An 8,262-nucleotide genomic window follows, 5' to 3' on the forward strand; every position below is an offset into this window, starting at 1 on the left:
AACTTGATTATTTGTGAGAATTAAATTAAAATTTCAAGGTTTATATTTGATTTAAAAAATAAACAACAAAAAAACCTGTCAGTTTCCTTGTTGCTACTAGGGGAGATCTAATTACTACAGCACTCATGGCCTTGATACCTCAGTGTATAATACATTTCTTCTTATTGTCCATGAATGGAATAAAGAACTGGATAAAGTAAATACACCCTTCAGCCAGGGTCCTAAATCTGGCTCTGAGTCTTGCTAAGTTTACACCTAAATGCTGATCCTGTCTATTTTTGCTCCTAAGTTCCCCAGAAGCTTCTCAGTTTGAACTCCTTCCTCTGTGGGAAACCGCTGTTTCTTCTCAAGTCCCTGCCATTTCCAGTGAGGGTCACTGTATTTATTCAGTGCCAAAAAGTAAGTAATAAATTCTTACATGTTGGATAGTATTTTCCCTATTGTTTTACAAATTAACTAACTGAAACTAAATGGTGATAATGTGTTATTATAGTTAAGGTTAATAACATACTCGTTATCTGCAGAGGATACAATGGCAGACACATTATTTTAAAGGCCTATTGTGGTGAACTAACAGAAAAAGAAAAGAATGCCTTTGTGCATTGGAAATGAGTACTGGCATGGAATTTTGAGCCATGAAGAGCTGCTACAAGTTCTTTATATAATCCATATTCATCTACAAAGTGAGGTTCATCATTGTGCTGTGTCCTTGAATTGTTATTGGATATTCTATCCACAATGTAATGGCTTACAGCTTAATACTACCCATCTGACATTGTTCATAAGAGATATTGTCATTGGAAAGATTGTTTTTCAATTAATTTTTAAAATTAGTAACAAGCTTACTTTATATGTCAATCCTCGCTCCCTCTCCCTCCTCTTCTCCCCGATGCCCAACCAACTCCCCAAGCCCCCACCCCATTCCCTCTTTGCTCCCCAGGGAGGGTAAGACCCTCCATGGGGGGATCTCCAAAGTCTGTCATATCATTCCAGGCAGGGTTTAGACCCTCCCCCATATGTCCTGACTGAGAGAACATCCCTCCATGTGGAATGGGCTCCCAAAGTCTATTTGGGTGCCAGGGATAAACACTGGTCTACTACCCAAGGCCCCATAGATTGCCAAGGACTCCTCACTAACACCCATGTTCAGAGGTCTCAATCAGTCCCATGCTGGTCTCTCAGCCATCAGTCTGGGTTCCCTGAGCTCCCCCTTGTTCAGGTCAGCTGTTTCTGTGGGTTTCACCAGCCTGGTCTTTATCCCATTGCTCATCACTTGTCCCTCTCTAAAAATGGGTTCCAGTAGTTCAGTTTAGTGTTTAGCTGTGGGTGTCTGCTTTTGCTTCCATCAAGCACTGGATGAAGGCTCTAGGTTGGCATATAAGGTAGTCATCAATATCATTATCAAGGAAGGGTATTTAAGGTAGTCTTTCCACTATTGCTTAGATTGACAGTTGGTATCATCCTTGTAGATCTCTGGAAATCTCCCTAGTGCCAGATTTCTCTTTAAACCTATAATGGCTCCCTCTATTATGATATCTTTTATCTTGCTTTACTCTATTCTTCTCCTGATTCAACCTTCCTGCTCACCCATGTGCTCCTCTTTCCTCTTCTTCTCCCCCTCTCTTTCTCCCAGTTCCCTCTCCCCTACCCCGATGCTCCCAATTTGCTCAGGAGATCCTGTAACATCCCCCTCTCCAGGGTACCATGCATTCAGGTCCTTCCTGTTTCCCAGACTCTCTGGCGGTGGGAATGTAGGCTGGCAATCAACTGCTCCATATCTATAATCCATATATGAGTGAGTACATACCAAGTCAGTCTTTTTGTGCCTGGGTTACCTCAATCAGGATGGTTTCTTCGACTGCCATCCATTTGTCTGCAAATTTTAAAATTCCATTTTTCCCACTGAGTAGTGCTCCATTGTGCAAATGTACCATATTTTCTCTATCCATTCTTCCATTGAGGGGCATCTAGTTTGCTTCCAGGTTCTAGCTATTACAAATAAAGCTGCTATGAACATAGTTGAACAGATGTCCTTATTGTATGACTGTGCATCTTTTGGACATTTCAATGCAATCCCCATCAAATTACTGACACAATTATTCACAGACCTTGAATGGACAATTCTCAGCTTTCTATGGAAAAACAAAAGACCCAGGATAGCCATTACAAACCCTGTACAATAAAGGAACTTCTGGAGGCATCACCATCCCTGACTTGAAGCTATATTATAGAACTATAGTAATGAAAACATCTTGTAATTGGTGTAAAAACAGACAGGTAGACCAATGGAATAGAGTTGAAAATCCTGATATTAACCCACACACCTATGAACACCAGATCTTTGACAAAGAAGCTAAAACTATACAATGAAAAAAAGAAAGCATCTTTAACAATGGTGCTGGCCTAGCTGGATGCTGGCATGTAGAAGATTGCAGAGAAATCCATATCTATCATCATGCACAAAACTTAAGTCTAAATGGATCAAAGACCTCAACATAAGTGCAGCCACACTGAACCTCTTAGAAGAGAAAGTGGGAAGTACCCTTAAATGAATTGGTACAGAAGACTGCTTCCTGAACATAATGCCAATAGCACAGACACTGAGATCAACAATTAGTAAATTGGACCTCCTGAAACTGAGAAGAATCTGTAAGGAAAAGGACACAGTCAGCAAGACCAAACATCAGCCCACAGAATGTGAAAAGATATTCACCAACCTGATATCTGACAGAAGGCTCATCTCCAAAATTTATAAAGAACTCAAGAAGCTAGTTTCCAAAACACCAAATAATTCAATTAAAAAGTGGAGTACAGAACTAAATACAGAATTCTCAATGGAGGAATCTAAAATGGCTGAAAGACACATAAGAAAATGTTCAACATCCTTAGCCATCAGGGAAATGCAAATCAAAACAACTCTGAGACACAATCTCACTATTGTCAGAATGACTAAAATAAAAAACACCAAGGACAGTTTATGTTGGAGAGGATGTGGAGAAAGGGAACACTCCTTTACCACTGGTGGGAGTGCCAACTCAAACAGCCACTTAGGAAATCAGTATGGAGATTCCTCAGGAAAACTGGGAAACAGTCTACCATAAGATCTGGAAAGATTGTTTATAATAACAAGTAATTCATTTTCACAAGAAAGTAATAATGAAAGGTGAGCAATATAAATTAATGTTGGCAACTGGTACTAGCTAGTATTACTGACAAGACATGATCCTGAACATATTTAGGAGACATTACCTAGATTAAGTTAACTGAGATAGGAGACCCATTCTATGTGTGAGTAACAATATTCCATGAGCTAGGATTCTTGAATATAAGATAGAGTGAGCTGAGTACCAGCATTCCTCTCTCTGCTGTCACTGGAGATGCATTGTGACTTTATGGTTCATGTTCCTGTGACCAGTGCCTTTTCCATGATAGTCTATTCTCTCCACCTGTAAGATGAAATAAAACCATTTGTATTTAAGTTGCTTTGTCAGAATAATTTCTCATGGCAATGGTAATATTAACTAATATGGACATTTGTTACTGACAAGTGGGGCCTTACTGTAATAAATATGATTATGTGGAACTAGTTTCAGGAGAATGTGGGAGAGTTTAGAACTATAGGCTAGAAAATCCCTACCATAATGGAGGTATAGCTTAATGGCCTTTTTGAGTTTTGAAGACCAGAATGTTAAGAGAAATGTAGACACTGGACACCAGGCTCATGAAGTTTGAGATAAGAAATTCTGAGAGTAATGGAGACTTTATTGGAAACTAGATTAGAAAGCAATTGTGTAATATGTTGACATGGAACAAGGCTCCATTCTGTCTTGCTTTGAAAACTTGACTGAGACTGAGTACAAGAGGAATGGTCTGATTTGTTTGGCAGATGGAATTTCAAGATAGAAGAACATTCATGACATGATATTTTGCTTAGCATACACATGTGCGCAGGTGCGCACGCACGCGTGCGCGCGCACACACACACACACACACACACACACACACACAGAGACAGACAGACAGACAGACAGACAGAGAAGAGAGAGAAATATCAGAATAGAATGGAAAGATAGGAAATTCCCTAGTTTGATGAGCAAAAGTATGAAAGTATGAATTTAATGTTACAATCAAGGTAGGTCTGACTACAGCTCTAATTGTTAAGGAGATCAGTCGCCACTAAAGACAAAGTTGGTGTTTGTAGTTGGGACAACAAAAAAGAAATTAATAGAGCAAGACTGTACTCATTAATACCTCTATCTTTTGAAAATTAAAATTCATCAGTATGGAGAAAACCTAAATGGAGAATAATATCATTAGGATTAGGCAGCACTATCTACCTACATGGGATAGGTTTTGCAGGTATGAAAGGCCTATTGAGGATTGTGAAATCTTTCACTTTACTTCCAGAGCACTGATAGTATCAGACAATGGGTGGCAAGACAGGAAATCCTGCAAGGATCCTGAGAAGCCTGTGTGAATCTTTGAAGGCAAAACATATGTTGCAATGGAGATCACAAGATTATGATGATGCTAAGGGTCATCTATTGCATGATCACAATAGACTATCCATAGTCTGTAACATCAAGATATCTTTATTGAGATAAATACCAGCCAAATGCAAGCCAGAGCATGCCCAGAGCAGCCGAGCAGTGAGGCCAGGGAGAAAGGCTTCCCATGTGCTCTGCAGCCCCTTAAGAGGCCATCCTCCATCATCCTGACCTCACCTTGACCACGCCTTGACAGGCATGGTCAGGCACAACTATAGCCAGCCTCTAGTAGGCATGGCTTACTGTCTCCTGCAATTCTCCTTTTAGTCTAAAAGAGGATTAAAACTTAACAGTGTAAAGTATCCAAATTTAACAATTATAAAGGTGAAATACAAGAAATCTGCCATTGCATATTCTAGCCATATCTATTTCAGCTAAACCCTAAAGTCATCTGAAAGAGGTGTCCAAACCTGAACACCTCCTTCCAATCCCAACCCTAAACAATAGGAGGGTCATTCCTAATTAGGCTTAAAATAACCTAATAGACAATAATGGGGGACAGGGTCATAGAATCCTCCAAGTTTCTTCCTGCTGAAATGGGACAATGGTAGCCTTGTGGGAAGAAAATGTTAGTATAGTGAAAGTCTCTAATGGATTATATCTAGTCCATGTTAGATGGGATTTGCTTGATTGAAGATCTAGGTTGAAATCCTCAACTTAATTGAAGTCAGTACTCGAAGGTCTGGTCAGAGTGTCAGTTGAAATGGAGTAAGTTGTATCCAGTGTAGTCTAGGAGATATGATCCAATTTCCCTCCAGAGCATCCAGGGATTATTATCAGGTGGGTATTCATTGGCTGTGTGGGACTCAAACATAAGTGTTAGCTGAGAAATGTTTGCTTTTGTATGTATGTATGCTGGAAAAGGAAATTGTGGAAAAATAATGATTGTGAGACTGTGTACACCTTGAAGGAAAGAGCCAAGAAAGACAAAGACAGTCCCCAAATTCTTCTCTCATTCTGTATTACATCAATTTGCTTCTTGATACAATACAGAAACTCTAAAGTTTAGTTAAACAACATGCTTGGATTTTAGGAGAGGAAAGCCAAATCCAACTCTAAATCCAGCATTGATTTATTTGAATAGGGACTAGGAAATAAGGAAAAATAGAGTTATATGAGAGACAGCTGTAAAGTTTACTGTAAGGCACGTTCCTTTTGTTTGATATAGCTACCTTCTCTTCTTAAGCCTCTACCCATGTAGTGTTCTTGGACTTCTGGAGATGAGTTTTCCTGTGAAGATAGAAGCAAAACACTTCCCTTTCTTTTGGGAGGTTTCTATTCAGTTTATGACATATACCTCAGTAAATACTTGTCAGTTGTCCTTGTCGAGAGGTTGTCTTTTTCAACTCCAAACTTGATCAAATTTCATGGTATCCAAAGTTTTTCTTCTCCTGTAGAAACAAATGAAAAACCCCTACCCCAACATAGCATATGTTCAGGTTTCCATACCGATGTTAGTATATCTTTGAAGTATAATGGTTGATTCAGTTCAGCAGTTTTTTCCGTAGTCTACTGTCTTTCTGCAGCTGATTTTCCTTTGTTATTGGCATTAAGGAAGTTTAGTTTCAGAAGCAAGATGGTGGGCCCACAGAATGAAAAATCTGTGTGCCTCGAAACAGATTTTGAAGTAATTTCTCCTCACAGTATCTTTTTTTCAAATTACTGATGAGGATAATGGCAACAGCAGTAAAATGGGTGATATCAAACAGAACTATCTGGAAATGTTTATTTCCAGTCCAAAATGGAGCTTTATCTAGTGTTTTCATAAATCTACATACTCTTCTCTTCCAGATGACTACAACTGCAAGGTAGAGCTCGCTTTGAACACAAACAAGTGCTGAAAGCCAAATTAGGAATACAAAGTGACCAACTTGAGCAAGGACCCATGATAGAACAGCTCAGCAAGGTATTCTTCACTACAAAGCACCGCTGGTACCCACACGGACAGTATCACAGACATCGTAAGAAACTGAATCCTCCCAAACACAGGTGACTGTTCTTGATTTTTGGAGCATCAAGGAGAGTTTGTGTCTTATTTGACAGCTGAGAAATGAAAATGGTGTACTTAAGATATCATGTAGAAAAATAATAAAAATACCCTTTCATATGTTTTTAAAAAAAGAAAGATTAGTTTCAATAAAGCATTTTGAAACCTATGTTTGGGGTTTTTTGACTTACCAGCTTGTCTACGGAACATCTCCTTAAGTGTCCTATTAGATCTCTCAACCATTGCTTGTCCTGTAGGATTGTGTGGCATTCCGGTGACATGATTTATGTTACAATATTTGAAGAACTGCTCCATTTTTGTGGAGACATATGCTGGAGCATTGTCAGTTTTTATTTGTGCAGGTATACCCATAACTGCCATCACTTCTAGCAGGTGTGTAATAACAGAATCAGGTTTTTCAGAGTTGAGAGCAGTAGCTTATTGGAAACCTGAGAATGTGTCTATAGTATGATGCACATATTTCAAATTTCCAAATTCTGCAAAGTGAAAGATATCCATCTGTCAGATCTCATTCTTCTGAAACCCCATTGGATTACAGCCTGCTGGCAGTTGAGTTTGCTTATAAAAGGAACAAGTAGGACAGTTTCTCACTATCTCCTTGGCTTGTTGCCAAGTGATGGAGAAGTCCTTTTTTAAACCTTTGGTATTTACAAGGTTTAAAAATTTAAACCTTTGGTATTTATGATGCTTTGTATGAAATTTTGAGGCTTCTAGAACACTTCCAATTAATAAACGATCAATCTCATCATTGCCTTGTGCAAGTGGGCCTGGCAGACCTGAATGGGATCTGATATGCATAATGTATAGAGGATTGCTTCTGTTTCTGATTGTTTCCTGTAACTGTAAAAACAATGAGGTTAATTCCATATTATCAGACGAATTCTGCAGTCTCTGTGTGTAAGAAAACTCTCTCTGCATATTGGGAATCAGTAACTATGTTAAGAGGTTCTGTAAAATCCTTAAGTACCATGAGAATTGCATATAATTTTGCCTTCTGTACAGATGTGTACAGACTTTGAACTACTTTACTTAACTGACCTGCTTTATAACCAGCCTTAGCTGATTTGTTAGCATCAGTGTAGAAGGTCAGAACTCCAGAAATGGGAATTTGTCCTACAATACTTGGAAGAATCCAGACTGTCTTTTTATGAATTTAATTCTGTCAGTTTTGGGATAGTTGTTGCTAATCGATCCCAAAAAGTCAGTAAGAGCTATTTGACAATATTCATTATCCTTCCATAAGGAGGAAATTTCTTCATTAGTTAAAGGTACTATAATTTCTGCTGGATCTTTTTCAGTCATTTGATGAAGTCTTAATTTGCCCTTTAAAATCAAATCAGAAATCTTTTCTATATATGTCTTTAACTTTTTATTCTGTTTATGTGGCAGAAATATCCACTCCAATATAGTGTCGGCCCTCTGCATCAGAATTCCAGAAGGATATTCTCTGGATGGCAAGATGACCAGAAAGCAGTTTAAGTCAAGGTTTATCTGATCTACATGTGCATCCAATATTCTGTTTTCTATCCATTGTAGTTCTTTTTTTACCTTAGCTGATAATATTCATAGACTGTTTAGGTCCTTATCACCTTTAAGAGCCATTTTTAAATGTTTTAAGTCATGACCTTCTACCTCAATAATCGTCTGTAATTGAGAAATTTCTCCTTGCAGCTTCTGAAGACTATTAAGAGTTTGATAAATATCCCT

At 38.5% G+C, this 8,262-nt stretch overlaps 1 pseudogene; it reads left to right on the forward strand.

Moving 5' to 3' along the window:
• Positions 1-6,221: 6,221 nt before the first annotated feature.
• LOC113836227 lies at positions 6,222-6,593 on the forward strand (annotated as a pseudogene).
• Positions 6,594-8,262: the final 1,669 nt, after the last annotated feature.

The sequence above is a fragment of the Cricetulus griseus genome, chromosome 5, assembly GCF_003668045.3.
Source record: "Cricetulus griseus strain 17A/GY chromosome 5, alternate assembly CriGri-PICRH-1.0, whole genome shotgun sequence".
NCBI lineage: Eukaryota > Metazoa > Chordata > Mammalia > Rodentia > Cricetidae > Cricetulus > Cricetulus griseus.